At 42.9% G+C, this 18,783-nt stretch overlaps 1 protein-coding gene and 4 pseudogenes across 8 annotated transcripts in view; all 5 read right to left on the reverse strand.

Annotated features, from left to right (window-relative positions):
• The window catches only part of LOC311013232 (protocadherin gamma-C5-like), a gene marked incomplete at its 5' end in the record, with an annotated part of 293,577 nt that overhangs the window by 214,110 nt on the left and 60,684 nt on the right, over positions 1–18,783 (reverse strand). The window lies entirely within an intron of this gene.
• On the reverse strand, positions 461–10,979 carry LOC311013318 (protocadherin beta-15 pseudogene; annotated as a pseudogene). The gene is made up of 2 exons: positions 10,626–10,979; positions 461–2,524 (listed from the first exon to the last, which is right to left on the reverse strand). The product of its transcript is annotated as a protocadherin beta-15 pseudogene (transcript).
• Positions 3,974–6,391, reverse strand: LOC311013319 (protocadherin beta-15 pseudogene; annotated as a pseudogene). The gene has a single exon. The product of its transcript is annotated as a protocadherin beta-15 pseudogene (transcript).
• On the reverse strand, positions 11,125–14,885 carry LOC311013320 (protocadherin beta-15 pseudogene; annotated as a pseudogene). The gene is made up of 2 exons: positions 12,480–14,885; positions 11,125–11,181 (listed from the first exon to the last, which is right to left on the reverse strand). The product of its transcript is annotated as a protocadherin beta-15 pseudogene (transcript).
• On the reverse strand, positions 15,752–18,181 carry LOC311013321 (protocadherin beta-15 pseudogene; annotated as a pseudogene). The gene has a single exon. The product of its transcript is annotated as a protocadherin beta-15 pseudogene (transcript).

The raw sequence follows: 18,783 nt of genomic DNA on the forward strand, positions 1-18,783 counted from the left end.
ATGGATGGAGGTTCATCTTTAAAACGCAACTGACCAAAAGTGAGTTTCAGCACCAAGGACAGAGACACGTGTAGAACAAGATGCAGCTCTATTCAAGATACACAAACAAACCAGTGCTGAGTAAATATAAGAATAAATGTAAAATAAAGACAGGTATAGAAGTGAAATCGCTAAAAGAAAAAAATATTTCCTCCAACCTTGAGAAAGTGATCAATAAAACTTGACCAAAATGACAACCAACTTCAATATTTCCAAAGCTCAAAGACGCACTGTTACGAGGAAGTTAAAGATACATTTTGAGAACACAACTTTAAAAAAATGTAGATGCAATGAAGGATATAATAAATAACTTAATGCGAAGTTAACAAACATAGTTAGTGAATGTTTATTATGAGAGACAAATAACAGTATAACTGTTACGTTGTGTCAAATTGCCTGAACACGCGAGTTAAAATAGGACTTATTGATAGGCGGCACCAGCTCCTACCTCAGGAGAATCATCACAGTCCCCAAACGCATCAGCAAAGTCTGATGGACTTTTCCTCATAGTCTGGTCAGCAGGCAGCGTGTTGTCATTGTAAGATGACACGAACTTAAAGTCACTGGTTCTAGAGCCTGTTGTCAGGTAGGCGTCATAGTTGTAAGCGCTGCGTAAAGTTCCTGTTCCGTCAACATCTGCGTAATTAGGAGGGAGATAAGCGCTGGGGATGGCAACTGCTCCATCAAACAACAGTCTGGGCTTTCTCCTGCGACAAAACCTCACACCGAGGATGATGATGATGAAGGTCAGAAAAAAGGTGGACACAGACACCAGCGCGATGATCAGATAAGAGGTCAGCTTGGAGTTCTTCTCATCGTAAGAAATATCCTTCAGTTCTGGCACCTCAGCCAAATTATCAGAAATCATTAAATACATGGAACAGGTGGCAGAGAGAGAGGGCTGTCCGTTATCTTTCACTGACACAATGAGGTTCTGTTTCATGCTGTCAGACTCAGAAATGTCCCGCTGTGTCCTGATCTCTCCGCTGTGGAGACCGATAGTGAAAAGTCCCGGATCGGTGGATTTGACTATATGATAGGACAGCCAGGCGTTCTGTCCGGAGTCCGCGTCCACCGCTATCACTTTGGACACCAGAGAGCCTCCGTGTGCAGCTTTGGGGACCAGCTCGGTCATGAAGGAGTTGCCCTCCGGGGCGGGGTACAGTATCTGAGGAGAGTTGTCATTCACATCCGATATGAAGACACTGACGGTCACGTTGCTGCTGAGCGGAGGAGAACCGTTGTCTCTGGCCGTCACGTGGACTTTAAAACTCCTGAACTGTTCATAATCAAACGACCTCACAGCGTGGATCACCCCCGTGTCTCCGTTAACAGATAGATAGGAGGACACCGGGGCACCGTTCACCTCACCAGGTAACAGAGAATAAACCACTGTACCGTTTTGTCTCCAGTCGGGGTCTCGAGCACTAACTGAACATAAAGTGGAGCCAGGTTTGTTATTCTCAGTCACATATGCGCTGTAGGACTGTTCCTCAAACACAGGTGGGTTGTCGTTGATGTCTGCTACAGATAAGTGAACAGTTTTAGAGGAGGACAGAGGTGGAGAGCCCTCGTCAGTGGCAGTGATGGTAATGTTGTAATCAGACACTAGTTCACGGTCCAGTTGTCCTGTGGTCACCAGAGAATAATAGTTTTTAATAGAAGGAACCAACTTAAAAGGGGCGTTTCCCTGAATGGAGCAGCGGACCTGTCTGTTAGTCTCAGAGTCTCTGTCCTGCACGTTAATGATGCCCACCTCTGTACCAGGTGACACGTTCTCAGGTATGGGATTGGTCAGTGATTTCAGATATACAACTGGGGCATTATCATTTACATCAGTGATATCAATAATCACTTTTGCTTGTGAAGACAGACCATAACCATCTTTGGCCTCAACAATCACTTCATACTTTGATCCCTCTTCATAATCTATCTGTCCTGTTACACTGATTTCTCCAGTTTTCTCATCAAGTGAAAAAAGCTTCTGTGATTTATCAGATAAACGACTAAATTCATATGTAACCTCTCCGTTTAAACCTTCGTCTGCGTCTGATGCACTAACAGTGATAACTGGGGTCTTAACAGCTGAGTTTTCCGGTAACGTGGCTGTATAAACGGCCTCAGTAAAAACAGGGGCGTTATCATTAGCATCAAGTACAATGACGTGTACGACTACAGTCCCGGATCTCTGAGGAGAACCACCATCCACAGCTGTGAGCAATAATCTCATTTCCTGCTGCTCCTCTCGGTCTAACTCCTTATCTAAAACCAACTCACCATATTTACTACCGGCACTAGTCGTCTGTATATTGAACACAAAGTGAGGGTTTTCTTGCAAAATGTAGCTTTCAACAGAGTTCTTGCCTATATCAGCATCGTCTGCTGCATTAATACGATACCGAGCTCCTTTGGCAGCTGACTCTCTGATTTCAAGCTTTATAATATCCTTCGGGAAAACTGGTGCATTGTCGTTTATGTCCTGCACCTGCAGGGACAACCGGTGTAACTCCAGTGGATTCTCTAATAGCAAGTCGAATTTAAGAACACACGAAGGCTTCTCTCCACAATGCTCCTCTCGGTCAATTCGTTCCGCAACGATTAAATCTCCGCTTCGAAGATTAATCCCGCAATATTGTCTTTCGTTTCCTTCCATGTCAACCCGAGCTTTGCGAGCAGACAGTCGGCCCACCTCGAGTCCGAGATCTTGAGCGATATTTCCAATAACAGATCCGCGCTTGAGCTCCTCCTGTACGGAATAGCTCAGGTCTCCGTGTGCGTACTGCACCGCAACAAAGAAAAAGACAAAGCCAAAGCTTTGAAGAAGGCGCTGACTCAGCATCATCCTCAGACAGCAGTACACACGTTATAACACGCTAATGTCGAGCTTTAAAAATAAGCTATTCGATCAACATGCCTTCCAAGCCTTTGTCGTCGATGTCGAATCCTAGAGAACACAAGAATGGTGAATCCAAATAATGGGTGTTGTGCAAAGCAGGCTGGACATTATACTTCTTAGCTGGTCTATAGTGACCCCGTGAGTTCAAAAGAAATATAGCAAGTTATGTTTGAAATACACTATCCGATAAATGGATCGTTAGTATTTGAAAAAAAAAAAACATTTAACGATGTATCAAGCCGTTTAATAAGGAATCACATGCCAGACAAATACCCAGCAAGTCCATGTATCTATCTCTCAGTGGGTCTGTTCGTTATTGAATGAATAAGCTAATAAGGAAACATTTGGAAGTTCTCTAAATCCTGGGGAACGAGAACAAACATTTAAAACAATAAAAATGAACTGACTGACAAGACACATATTCTCCTTTCACTTAATATGGTTTCCCCCCATATCAATTTCATCTAAAACCAATAATATGGTATTCATTCATTTAAAACGGGAACACAAACATGTGAATACAAAGACAACTACAACATAAAATAGAACGTTTATATTTTTAAGTGGTACAGAATAACATGGATGGAGGTTCATCTTTAAAACGCAACAGACCAAAAGTGAGTTTCAGCACCAAGGACAGAGACACGTGTAGAACAAGATGCAGCTCTGTTCAAGATACACACACAAACCAGTGCTGAGTAAGAATATATGTAAAAATAAAGACAGATATAGAAGTGAAATCGCTAAATGAAAAAAAAGATTTCCTCCAACCTTGAGAAAGTGATAAATAAAACTTGAACAAAAAGACAACCAACTTCAATATTTCGCAAGCTCAAAGACGCATTGTTAGGAGGAAGTTATGGATACATTTTGAGAACACAACTTTTTTTTAAAAATTAGATGCAATGAAGGATATAATAGACAACTTGATGGGAATTTAACAAATATGGTTAGTGAATGTTTGTTATGAGAGACAAATAACAGTATAGCAGCGTTACGTTGTGTCGAATTGCCTGAATACGCGAGTTAAAATAGGACTTAATGATAGGTGGCACCAGCTCCTACCTCAGGAGAATCATCACAGTCACCAAACGCCTCAGCAAAGTCTGATGGACTTTTCCTCAGAGTCTGGTCAGCAGGCAGCGTGTTGTCATTGTAAGATGACACGAACTTAAAGTCACTGGTTCTAGAGCCTGTTGTCAGGTAGGCGTCATAGTTGTAAGCGCTGCGTAAAGTTCCTGTTCCGTCAACATCTGCGTAATTAGGAGGGAGATAAGCGCTGGGGATGGCAACTGCTCCATCAAACAACAGTCTGGGCTTTCTCCTGCGACAAAACCTCACACCGAGGATGATGATGATGAAGGTCAGAAAAAAGGTGGACACAGACACCAGCGCGATGATCAGATAAGAGGTCAGCTTGGGGTTCTTCTCGTCGTAAGAAATATCCTTCAGTTCTGGCACCTCAGCCAAGTTATCAGAAATCAGTAAATACATGGAACAGGTGGCAGAGAGAGAGGGCTGTCCGTTATCTTTCACTGACACAATGAGGTTCTGTTTCATGCTGTCAGACTCAGAAATGTCCCGCTGTGTCCTGATCTCTCCGCTGTGGAGACCGATAGTGAAAAGTCCCGGATCGGTGGATTTGACTATATGATAGGACAGCCAGGCGTTCTGTCCGGAGTCCGCGTCCACCGCTATCACTTTGGACACCAGAGAGCCTCCGTGTGCAGCTTTGGGGACCAGCTCGGTCATGAAGGAGTTGCCCTCCGGGGCGGGGTACAGTATCTGAGGAGAGTTGTCATTCACATCCGATATGAAGACACTGACGGTCACGTTGCTGCTGAGCGGAGGAGAACCGTTGTCTCTGGCCGTCACGTGGACTTTAAAACTCCTGAACTGTTCATAATCAAACGACCTCACAGCGTGGATCACCCCCGTGTCTCCGTTAACAGATAGATAGGAGGACACCGGGGCACCGTTCACCTCACCAGGTAACAGAGAATAAACCACTGTACCGTTTTGTCTCCAGTCGGGGTCTCGAGCACTAACTGAACATAAAGTGGAGCCAGGTTTGTTATTCTCAGTCACATATGCGCTGTAGGACTGTTCCTCAAACACAGGTGGGTTGTCGTTGATGTCTGCTACAGATAAGTGAACAGTTTTAGAGGAGGACAGAGGTGGAGAGCCCTCGTCAGTGGCAGTGATGGTAATGTTGTAATCAGACACTAGTTCACGGTCCAGTTGTCCTGTGGTCACCAGAGAATAATAGTTTTTAATAGAAGGAACCAACTTAAAAGGGGCGTTTCCCTGAATGGAGCAGCGGACCTGTCTGTTAGTCTCAGAGTCTCTGTCCTGCACGTTAATGATGCCCACCTCTGTACCAGGTGACACGTTCTCAGGTATGGGATTGGTCAGTGATTTCAGATATATCACTGGAGCGTTATCATTTATATCAGTGATATCAATAATTAACGTCGCATATGAAACTAATCCCAGACCATCTTTTGCGCTGATCTGCATTTCATAGGATGACACTTTCTCGTAATCAATAGCGTCAGCTACTCTCACCTCTCCCGAATTAGAGTGTAAAGAAAACACGTCACTATTTTCATCTGAAACATGATCAAATCCATAGACAATTTCGCTATTTAACCCTTCGTCTGCATCAGTAGCACTCACTGTGATCACCAATGTATCCAGAGGAGAGTTTTCAGGCAGACTGGCTTTATAAAGGGTCTGGCTAAACACTGGTACATTATCATTAGCATCCAGTACAGTGACGTGGATGACCACAGTGCCTGATCTCCGAGGAGAGCCTCCATCGAATGCGGTAAGCAATAACATGATCTCCTTTTTGTCCTCTCTATCTAATTCTTTTTCTAAGACTAATTCACCATATTTCCTTCCGCCAGATTTTGCGTTCACATTTAATTTGAAATGTTCATTCTGCTGCAGGGAGTAGCTTTGAACAGCATTTTCTGCGATATCTCCGTCATGCGCCTCTCCAAGAAGAAAACGTGCGCCATTTACGGCCGATTCCTGAATTTCGATTTTAAGTGAGTCTTCTTTAAACTGCGGTGAATTATCATTAATATCTTGAACGCGGATATTAATACGATGAAGCTCTAATGGGTTCTCCAGTACGAGTTCCTGTTGTAGAACACACGATGCCTTTTTCCCACAAAGCCCTTCTCGGTCAATCCTTTCTTGTACGATCAAGTCTCCGGTGTTGAGATTTACACCGCAGTACTGGACATTGTTATCCTCAGTATCGATACGAGCCTTGCGAGCAGACAATCTTCCCAAATCAAGTCCCAGATCCTTAGCGATATTTCCAATCACAGATCCTCGTTTCATCTCCTCCGGGATGGAGTAGCTCACCTCTCCATAGACGGGCTGGAGGACAAGAAAAATAAAAGCAAGGCCGTAGTGCAGAGCAGATCTGCCGAGTCCCATTGTTATTTCGATAAAGATACGACTAGGTCAAAATATGTATAAAAAAAATGCAGCTTCGGTTTCCGCCAATACAGAAGAAAATGTTCACACTGCCGTCATATCACGAAGCGAGTCGTCAACTAAGATACAAAAGCAGAAGCAGGTTCTAAATTCGCTGAGACATTAGGGTGGAGAATAGCCCTGCCTTCTGGTTTACTGGTACACACTGACACCATGAGTATGTGTATGGGTACAGCAAGACGATGCAAGGTTTTTGACCTGTTTGATTATGAACCTACTCAGATAACCTTGTTGATCAAAACAATAATAATAACTGTGTCTCTAGACAATCTGATGCTTTCAAATAATTTCTGGCATGTCAAAATATGGACACAACACATAAACTCAGAGGGGAGGATGGGGGTGGGGGCACCAAATTTATATGAGCTATCCGTCATCTTTTTTCTATTATTTGTGCTCATACACTTTTTACCTTGTATGCTCAGACTGAAAGCATTGGAAAACGATTTAAGCATGTTAATACATTTGATTAAACCTCCTGAACAGGGATCAGAAATGCTGACAAACAGATGTTCCAATCTGTGGGAAAAGAAACTGCCATTTAACTGATTTAGCTGGGAAAGGAAACTGCATCAAATCAGATATTTCCTGATTTTTTCGGGAAATAATGGAGTAGTTCTGTGTGGTGCTATGTCAACAATGTGCTTGCAAATTAATGTAGATATGATTTTAAAAAGTAAACCTCCCTTGCTGGATCTTTAGTTGACTCATTGGCAAGAAAAGTTCAATACGTACATAATAAAAGTGACTTAAATGATTCTCCAAATATGTCTGACTTGATAAATCCCATCACTTGTTTCAGAAACGGATGCCTCCAGTATAAAAGTTATGCCAAAACATCTACAATTATCAGTATAACTTATCAAATAACCTAAATTATTTTTTTTATTAGATTTCTACATGGACAAAATTATATCACTATCTACCAAGAAAAAATAGACATGAATACTAAATCATGCAAAAATCTGAAAAATGATGAACCATATCATACAGTCAATAACATTAATTTAAGTAAGATAAGAAAGAAAATATATTAGGCAAAGTCCACATCACTGAAAACCACAGCAAAAAAAGGAAGAACCACCCAAGCAGATTAGACAGAGAGGCTGACCTTTCATATTCATATATGACTCAAATACTTTGTCCCAAAATCATTAAACACACATGACATCCATCTCCATATAACTTCAGAAGAATATAAAACAATGATATTGTTAAACGGCAGCGGCATATGACGCAAAACCACAATGCAGTAAAAGATTGGGAAATGATCCATGAAAAAGCATCAAATCGTCACGTGAAATTCAGCACCATGAACAGACTAAAAGTGACGACATTTAAAATGTTTTCTTATACTAAATGTTAGTTGAGAAACAAGAAAGGATCACCAAATAACAAAAGAACTGAAGCTGACATCCAAATCCATGTGTTCATAACTATTAGCAAGATCACAATGCAACAAAAAAAAGCAACGTCTTAAGCACTTTGATGCAATGAAGCATGCAAACAGCACCGAGTGAATTTAGCAAAGACGAGTGCCAGTATAGCACACAGTATAGCTGTGTAACGTTGTGTAGAATTGACCGAGTAAGTGACTTAAAAGACGACTAAATGATATGTGGCATCAGCTCCTATCTCAGGAGAATCATCACAGTCCCCCAAACGCATCAGCAAAGTCTGATGGAGGTTCATTTTTAAAACGCAATAGACCAAAAGTGAGGTTCAGCACCAAGGACAGAGACACGTGTAGAACAAGATGCAGCTCTGTTCAAGATACACAAACAAACCAGTGCTGAGTAAATATGAGAATACATGTAAAATTAAAGACATATATAGAAGATAAATCGCTGTAAAAGAAAAAAAAAAAGATTCCCAAAATAACAACCAACTTCAATATTTCACAAGCTCAAAGACGCACTGTTATGCGGAAGTTATGGATACATTTTGAGAAAACCACTTTTTTTTTAAAAATTAGATGCAATGAAGGATATAGTAGACAACTTGATGGGAATTTAACAAATATGGTTAGTAAATGTTTGTTATGAGAGACAAATAACAGTATAGCAGCGTTACGTTGTGTCAAATTGACTGAATAGGTGAGTTAAAAGACGACAAAATGATAGGCGGCACCAGCTCCTACCTCAGGAGAATCATCACAATCACCAAACGCCTCAGCAAAGTCTGATGGACTTTTCCTCAGAGTCTGGTCAGCAGGCAGCGTGTTGTCATTGTAGGATGACACGAACTTAAAGTCACTGGTTCTAGAGCCTGTTGTCAGGTAGGCGTCATAGTTGTAAGCGCTGCGTAAAGTTCCTGTTCCGTCAACATCTGCGTAATTAGGAGGGAGATAAGCGCTGGGGATGGCAACTGCTCCATCAAACAACAGTCTGGGCTTTCTCCTGCGACAAAACCTCACACCGAGGATGATGATGATGAAGGTCAGAAAAAAGGTGGACACAGACACCAGCGCGATGATCAGATAAGAGGTCAGCTTGGAGTTCTTCTCGTCGTAAGAAATATCCTTCAGTTCTGGCACCTCAGCCAAGTTATCAGAAATCAGTAAATACATGGAACAGGTGGCAGAGAGAGAGGGCTGTCCGTTATCTTTCACTGACACAATGAGGTTCTGTTTCATGCTGTCAGACTCAGAAATGTCCCGCTGTGTCCTGATCTCTCCGCTGTGGAGACCGATAGTGAAAAGTCCCGGATCGGTAGATTTGACTATATGATAGGACAGCCAGGCGTTCTGTCCGGAGTCTGCGTCCACCGCTATCACTTTGGACACCAGAGAGCCTCCGTGTGCAGCTTTGGGGACCAGCTCGGTCATGAAGGAGTTGCCCTCCGGGGCGGGGTACAGTATCTGAGGAGAGTTGTCATTCACATCCGATATGAAGACACTGACGGTCACGTTGCTGCTGAGCGGAGGAGAACCGTTGTCTCTGGCCGTCACGTGGACTTTAAAACTCCTGAACTGTTCATAATCAAACGACCTCACAGCGTGGATCACCCCCGTGTCTCCGTTAACAGATAGATAGGAGGACACCGGGGCACCGTTCACCTCACCAGGTAACAGAGAATAAACCACTGTACCGTTTTGTCTCCAGTCGGGGTCTCGAGCACTAACGGAACATAAAGTGGAGCCAGGTTTGTTATTCTCAGTCACATATGCGCTGTAGGACTGTTCCTCAAACACAGGTGGGTTGTCGTTGATGTCTGCTACAGATAAGTGAACAGTTTTAGAGGAGGACAGGGGTGGAGAGCCCTCGTCAGTGGCAGTGATGGTAATGTTGTAATCAGACACTAGTTCACGGTCCAGTTGTCCTGTGGTCACCAGAGAATAATAGTTTTTAATAGAAGGAACCAACTTAAAAGGGGCGTTTCCCTGAATGGAGCAGCGGACCTGTCCGTTAGTCTCAGAGTCTCTGTCCTGCACGTTAATGATGCCCACCTCTGTACCAGGTGACACGTTCTCAGGTATGGGATTGGTCAGTGATTTCAGATATATCACCGGTGCGTTGTCATTTGTATCCGTAATTTCAATTATTAACGTCGCATATGACGCTAATCCAAGGCCATCTTTTGCGCTAATCTGAATTTCATATGACGATTCTTTTTCATAATCAATAGATTCAGCTACTTTAACTTCTCCAGTTTGGGGATTTAGAGAGAAAACTTGGTTTTCATCGGACACATGATCAAATCCATAAGTAACTTCACCGTACATCCCCTCGTCTGCATCAGTAGCACTCACTGTGATCACCAACGTATCCAGAGGAGAGTTTTCAGGCAGACTGGCTTTATAAACGGCCTGGCTAAACACTGGTGCATTATCATTAGCATCCAGTACAGTGACGTGGATGACTACAGTGCCTGATCTCCGAGGAGAGCCTCCATCGAATGCGGTAAGCAATAACATTATCTCTTTTTTGTCTTCTCTGTCCAACTCTTTGTCTAAGATTAATTCACCATATTTTCGTCCACCGCCTTTGGTCTTCACATTCAGTTTAAAATGATCATTCTGCTGGAGTGAATAGCCCTGAACAGCATTCTCCCCGATGTCTCCATCGTGCGCTTCATCCAAGAGAAAGCCTGCACCCTTCACTGCCGATTCATGAATTTCAATTTTGAGCGACTCCTCTTTAAACTGCGGTGAATTATCATTAATATCTTGAACGCGGATACTAATACGATGCAGCTCTAATGGGTTTTCCAATACGAGTTCCTGTTTGAGAACACACGATGCCTTTTTCCCACAAAGCCCTTCTCGGTCAATCCTTTCTTGTACGATCAAGTCTCCGGTGTTGAGATTTACACCGCAGTACTTAACACCAGTGTCCTCGGTATCGATACGAGCCTTGCGAGCAGACAATCTCCCCAAATCAAGTCCCAGATCCTTAGCGATATTTCCAATTATAGATCCTCGTTTCATCTCCTCCGGGATGGAGTAGCTCAGGTCTCCATAGACGGGGTGAAAAACAAGAGAAATAAAAGCAAGGCCCGAGATCAGCGCAAACCTGCTGTAGTCCATTTTTACTGCGAGAAAAACCACATACACACTACTATAGGTAAAAATTATATCGCTGAAAAATTCCTGATTTCCTCCAAACTACAAAATTCGTCAGATTGCTGCCCTACACGAAGCAGTTTGTGCTAACTGCAGAACAACAGGAGAGTCAGGCTTTGCGTTTGTCGAGGCAGGAGGGTGGAGGTTGACCGTTCCTTCTCGTTTGCTGGTACACACTGACACCATGAGTGTTAGTTTAGGTATGACAACAAAAGGTAGTATTTTTCTCTTTGCCTATTAAGGAGATAGACACGAATAATGACTCTGACATATCACAGAAATGTGCTTGATTATTTTAGGATAATATTCATACTAATATTTATTAAAGATATTATGAAATTGGACATTTTATGATCAATAAAAATTATAAACATGAAAATATTGTAACTCTCTCTCTCTCAGTAAGAATCTACATTTCCGAAGAACTATGACATGAAAATAAAAAATAAAGTGCTATAGCTGTTTTCCATATCATACTTTTAAATTGCACTCATGGACTTGCATAGTACTGCTGCATGCAGTGTGCATTTAATTGGAACACACTACTTCCACAAAGCATGGAACCTTACACTTTGACCGTCTTGCTCCTATATTTGCTGAGCAAAGGATTGTGGGTCAGAAAGCATGGACAACAATATATATGGTATCTACAAAGGACAAAGGGCATTAATATGAAATTGCATCAAAAAGAAAACAACAAAAACTTAAGTCTAACTGCTATCAAAGGCTGAAACTTAATGTGTAATACTTCATGTCATATTATTTCTGGTGAGGATGCATTCTCCACAAACACTATCCTCAATTGTATCACATATGGAAAACCAATTGAGGAAAGCAAGACTGCACTAGCAAACTTAAATAAACACAGAGGCTAAATGTTAACTCATCCATACTGCTCCAATATCAAGTCCCATTATCTGTTTAAAGTTATACACATCGATTGCGGATACATGCAGAAGGGGCACTTTCCGGGATTAAAGCAGCAAAGCATTCAATCAAGAGAAATATCAAAATCTTGGCGAAATATGTAAAAAAAAAAACAATTTTACTGAAAGACAATTCAGCAAATAGGCATATGACAACAATGCAAGACTCAGAGGTAAACTATCACTTAAAATGCATCATAGTATCAAACAGGGTTCAGCACCAAGGACAGAGGAGTCAGCTTGTTATTCAAAAAGGTTACCCTCATTGGAAGATAAATAGAGCATCCATGCTTCAACATAGATAAAAGGACTGAAAGAAAATAAATTATTGAAAAACATTCCAGAAGTAACAGTATGGACATATTTAATGATAGTGAGTGTGCTTAAGTTAACGGTGTTTGTCTGTGTTTGAGTGTGTAGGGTGAGATGGTTGGATGAGAGCTAGAGTAAAGCTGCACAGGAAAACTTCCTTTGAGAAATGAGTGGCTTCAAAATGTTGGCTTGGTTAATGACAAGTTAAGTAGGAATGTAACCCTACCTCAGGAGAATCATCACAATCTCCAAACGCATCAGCAAAGTCTGATGGACTTTTCCTCAGAGTCTGGTCAGCAGGCAGCGTGTTGTCATTGTAAGATGACACAAACTTAAAGTCACTGGTTCTAGAGCCTGTTGTCAGGTAGGCGTCATAGTTGTAAGCGCTACGTAAAGTTCCTGTTCCGTCAACATCTGCGTAATTAGGAGGGAGATAAGCGCTGGGGATGGCAACTGCTCCATCAAACAACAGTCTGGGCTTTCTCCTGCGACAAAACCTCACACCGAGGATGATGATGATGAAGGTCAGAAAAAAGGTGGACACAGACACCAGCGCGATGATCAGATAAGAGGTCAGCTTGGAGTTCTTCTCATCGTAAGAAATATCCTTCAGTTCTGGCACCTCAGCCAAGTTATCAGAAATCAGTAAATACATGGAACAGGTGGCAGAGAGAGAGGGCTGTCCGTTATCTTTCACTGACACAATGAGGTTCTGTTTCATGCTGTCAGACTCAGAAATGTCCCGCTGTGTCCTGATCTCTCCGCTGTGGAGACCGATAGTGAAAAGTCCCGGATCGGTGGATTTGACTATATGATAGGACAGCCAGGCGTTCTGTCCGGAGTCCGCGTCCACCGCTATCACTTTGGACACCAGAGAGCCTCCGTGTGCAGCTTTGGGGACCAGCTCGGTCATGAAGGAGTTGCCCTCCGGGGCGGGGTACAGTATCTGAGGAGAGTTGTCATTCACATCCGATATGAAGACACTGACGGTCACGTTGCTGCTGAGCGGAGGAGAACCGTTGTCTCTGGCCGTCACGTGGACTTTAAAACTCCTGAACTGTTCATAATCAAACGACCTCACAGCGTGGATCACCCCCGTGTCTCCGTTAACAGATAGATAGGAGGACACCGGGGCACCGTTCACCTCACCAGGTAACAGAGAATAAACCACTGTACCGTTTTGTCTCCAGTCGGGGTCTCGAGCACTAACGGAACATAAAGTGGAGCCAGGTTTGTTATTCTCAGTCACATATGCGCTGTAGGACTGTTCCTCAAACACAGGTGGGTTGTCGTTGATGTCTGCTACAGATAAGTGAACAGTTTTAGAGGAGGACAGAGGTGGAGAGCCCTCGTCAGTGGCAGTGATGGTAATGTTGTAATCAGACACTAGTTCACGGTCCAGTTGTCCTGTGGTCACCAGAGAATAATAGTTTTTAATAGAAGGAACCAACTTAAAAGGGGCGTTTCCCTGAATGGAGCAGCGGACCTGTCTGTTAGTCTCAGAGTCTCTGTCCTGCACGTTAATGATGCCCACCTCTGTACCAGGTGACACGTTCTCTGGTATGGGATTGGTCAGTGATTTCAGATATATCACCGGTGCGTTATCATTTACATCAGTGATATCTATAATCACCTTTGCTTCTGAAGAGAGACCATAACCATCTTTGGCTTCAACAATCACTTCATACTTCGATCCCTCTTCATAATCTATCTGTCCTGTTACACTGATTTCTCCAGTTTTCTCATCAATTGAAAAAAGCTTCCGTGATTTATCAGACAGTAGACTAAATTCATATGTAACCTCTCCGTTTAAACCTTCGTCTGCGTCTGATGCACTTACAGTGATAACTGGGGTCTTAACAGCTGAGTTTTCCGGTAACGTGGCTGTATAAACGGCTTCAGTAAAAACCGGGGCGTTATCATTAGCATCAAGTACAATGACGTGTACGACTACAGTCCCGGATCTCTGAGGAGAACCACCATCCACAGCTGTGAGCAATAATCTCATTTCCTGCTGCTCCTCTCGGTCTAACTCCTTATCTAAAACCAACTCACCATATTTTCTACCGGCACTAGTCGTCTGTATATTGAACACAAAGTGAGGGTTTTGTTGCAAAATGTAGCTTTCAACAGAGTTCTTGCCTATATCAGCATCGTGTGCTGCATTAATACGATACCGAGCTCCTTTGGCAGCTGACTCTGTAATTTCAAGCTTTATAATATCCTTCGGGAAAACTGGTGCATTGTCGTTTATGTCCTGCACCTGCAGGGACAACCGGTGTAACTCCAGTGGATTCTCTAATAGCAAGTCGAATTTAAGAACACACGAAGGCTTCTCTCCACAATGCTCCTCTCGGTCAATTCGTTCCGCAACGATTAAATCTCCGCTTCGAAGATTAATCCCGCAATATTGTCTTTCGTTTCCTTCCATGTCAACCCGAGCTTTGCGAGCAGACAGTCGGCCCACCTCCAGTCCGAGATCTTGAGCGATATTTCCAATAACAGATCCGCGCTTGAGCTCCTCCTGTACGGAATAGCTCAGGTCTCCGTGTGCGTACTGCACCGCAACAAAGAAAAAGACAAAGCCAAAGCTTTGAAGAACGCGCTGACTCAGCATCATCCTCAGACAGCAGTACACACCTCACAACACACTAATGTCGAGCTTTAAAAATAAGCTATACGATCAATGTGCCTTCCAAGCCTTTACCGTCGATGTCGAATGATAGAGAACACGAGACTGGTCGATCCAAATAATGGGTGGTGTGCAAAGCAGGCTGGACATTATACTTCTTAGCTGGTCTATAGTGACCCCGTGAGTGCAAAAGAAATATAGCAATTTGTTTTAGAAATACACTATCCGATAGATTCATCGTTAGTGTTTAAAAAAAAACATTTAACGGTGTATCAAACCGTTTAATAAGGAATCAAATGCCAGACAAATACCCACCAAGTCCATGTCTCTATCTCTCAGTGGGTTTGTACGTTATTGAATGAATAAGCTAATAAGGAAACATTTGGAAGTTCCCTAAATCCTGGGGAACGAGAACAAACATTTAAAAAAAAATTAACTGACTGACAAGACAAATATTTGTCCTTTCACTTAATATGATTTCCCCCCCATATCAATATCATCTAAAATCAAAGATATTGAATTCCTTAATTTAAAACGGGAACAAATACATGTGAATGCAAAGACAACTACAACATAAAATAGAACGTTTATATTTTTAAGTGGCACAGAATAACATGGATGGAGGTTCATCTTTAAAACGCAACAGACCAAAAGTGAGTTTCAGCACCAAGGACAGAGACACGTGTAGAACAAGATGCAGCTCTGTTCAAGATACACAAACAAACCAGTGCTGAGTAAGAATATATGTAAAAATAAAGACAGATCACTTAAAAAAAAAAAAAAAATTCCTCCAACCTAGAGAAAGTGATCAATAAAACTTGACGTATAGCTGTGTAACGTTGTGTCAAATTGACTGAATAGGTGAGTTAAAAGACGACAAAGTGATAGGCGGCACCAGCTCCTACCTCAGGAGAATCATCACAATCACCAAACGCCTCAGCAAAGTCTGATGGACTTTTCCTCAGAGTCTGGTCAGCAGGCAGCGTGTTGTCATTGTAAGATGACACGAACTTAAAGTCACTGGTTCTAGAGCCTGTTGTCAGGTAGGCGTCATAGTTGTAAGCGCTGCGTAAAGTTCCTGTTCCGTCAACATCTGCGTAATTAGGAGGGAGATAAGCGCTGGGGATGGCAACTGCTCCATCAAACAACAGTCTGGGCTTTCTCCTGCGACAAAACCTCACACCGAGGATGATGATGATGAAGGTCAGAAAAAAGGTGGACACAGACACCAGCGCGATGATCAGATAAGAGGTCAGCTTGGAGTTCTTCTCGTCGTAAGAAATATCCTTCAGTTCTGGCACCTCAGCCAAGTTATCAGAAATCAGTAAATACATGGAACAGGTGGCAGAGAGAGAGGGCTGTCCGTTATCTTTCACTGACACAATGAGGTTCTGTTTCATGCTGTCAGACTCAGAAATGTCCCGCTGTGTCCTGATCTCTCCGCTGTGGAGACCGATAGTGAAAAGTCCCGGATCGGTGGATTTGACTATATGATAGGACAGCCAGGCGTTCTGTCCGGAGTCCGCGTCCACCGCTATCACTTTGGACACCAGAGAGCCTCCGTGTGCAGCTTTGGGGACCAGCTCGGTCATGAAGGAGTTGCCCTCCGGGGCGGGGTACAGTATCTGAGGAGAGTTGTCATTCACATCCGATATGAAGACACTGACGGTCACGTTGCTGCTGAGCGGAGGAGAACCGTTGTCTCTGGCCGTCACGTGGACTTTAAAACTCCTGAACTGTTCATAATCAAACGACCTCACAGCGTGGATCACCCCCGTGTCTCCGTTAACAGATAGATAGGAGGACACCGGGGCACCGTTCACCTCACCAGGTAACAGAGAATAAACCACGGTACCGTTTTGTCTCCAGTCGGGGTCTCGAGCACTAACTGAACATAAAGTGGAGCCAGGTTTGTTATTCTCAGTCACATATGCGCTGTAGGACTGTTCCTCAAACACAGGTGGGTTGTCGTTGATGTCTGCTACAGATAAGTGAACAGTTTTAGAGGAGGACAGAGGTGGAGAGCCCTCGTCAGTGGCAGTGATGGTAATGTTGTAATCAGACACTAGTTCACGGTCCAGTTGTCCTGTGGTCACCAGAGAATAATAGTTTTTAATAGAAGGAACCAACTTAAAAGGGGCGTTTCCCTGAATGGAGCAGCGGACCTGTCTGTTAGTCTCAGAGTCTCTGTCCTGCACGTTAATGATGCCCACCTCTGTACCAGGTGACACGTTCTCAGGTATGGGATTGGTCAGTGATTTCAGATATACAACTGGGGCGTTATCATTTACATCAGTGATATCAATAATCACTTTTGCTTGTGAAGACAGACCATAACCATCTTTGGCTTCAACAATCACTTCATACTTCGATCCCTCTTCATAATCTATCTGTCCTGTTACACTGATTTCTCCAGTTTTCTCATCAAGTGAAAAAAGCTTCTGTGATTTATCAGATAAACGACTAAATTCATATGAAACCTCTCCGTTTAAACCTTCGTCTGCGTCTGATGCACTTACAGTGATAACTGGGGTCTTAACAGCTGAGTTTTCCGGTAACGTGGCTGTATAAACGGCCTCAGTAAAAACAGGGGCGTTATCATTAGCATCAAGTACAATGACGTGTATGACTACAGTCCCGGATCTCTGAAGAGAACCACCATCCACAGCTGTGAGCAATAATCTCATTTCCTGCTGCTCCTCTCGGTCTAACTCCTTATCTAAAACCAACTCACCATATTTACTACCGGCACTAGTCGTCTGTATATTGAACACAAAGTGAGGGTTTTCTTGCAAAATGTAGCTTTCAACAGAGTTCTTGCCTATATCAGCATCGTCTGCTGCATTAATACGATACCGAGCTCCTTTATCAGCTGACTCTCTGATTTCAAGCTTTATAATATCCTTCGGGAAAACTGGTGCATTGTCGTTTATGTCCTGCACCTGCAGGGACAACCGGTGTAACTCCAGTGGATTCTCTAATAGCAAGTCGAATTTAAGAACACACGAAGGCTTCTCTCCACAATGCTCCTCTCGGTCAATTCGTTCCGCAACGATTAAATCTCCGCTTCGAAGATTAATCCCGCAATATTGTCTTTCGTTTCCTTCCATGTCAACCCGAGCTTTGCGAGCAGACAGTCGGCCCACCTCCAGTCCGAGATCTTGAGCGATATTTCCAATAACGGATCCGCGCTTGAGCTCCTCCTGTACGGAATAGCTCAGGTCTCCGTGTGCGTACTGCACCGCAACAAAGAAAAAGACAAAGCCAAAGCTTTGAAGAAGGCGCTGACTCAGCATCATCCTCAGACAGCAGTACACACCTCACAACACACTAATGTCGAGCTTTAAAAATAAGCTATTCCATCAATATGCCTTCCAAGCCTTTATCGTCGATGTCGAATGATAGAGAACACAAGACTGGTGAATCCAAATAATGGGTGGTGTGCAAAGCAGGCTGGACATTATACTTCTTAGCTGGTCTATAGTGACACCGTGAGTGCAAATGAAATATCGCAATTTATGTTTGAAACACTATCCGACAACTGTATTGTTAATGTTTAAATAAAATGCAATTATATAAAACGTATCAAACAGTTTAATAGTATTGTTTTTTTAATTTTTACGTAACGTGAGCTGCTGCTTCTTCACGTTATCAGAGTTTGGAAACAAGAACCTGAATCCTCCTCAAATGACCCGCTTTAAACATCCCCTACTGATAATAGTAAGACAACATGACAACTGTTTAATGACTGCTGTTCCACGATTAGTGATGTAAATAATATTGGAAACTTTAGTAAATTAACAAATTCCACCGTCTGTGTCCTGGCTTGTTGTTTTAATTATGTGGTTAAATGCCATTCAAATACCCCAAAAAATAAATTTCTCTAAATACAATAATA

This window comes from Eutrigla gurnardus (genome assembly GCF_963514095.1).
Source record: "Eutrigla gurnardus genome assembly, chromosome: 5".
NCBI classification, from domain to species: domain Eukaryota; kingdom Metazoa; phylum Chordata; class Actinopteri; order Perciformes; family Triglidae; genus Eutrigla; species Eutrigla gurnardus.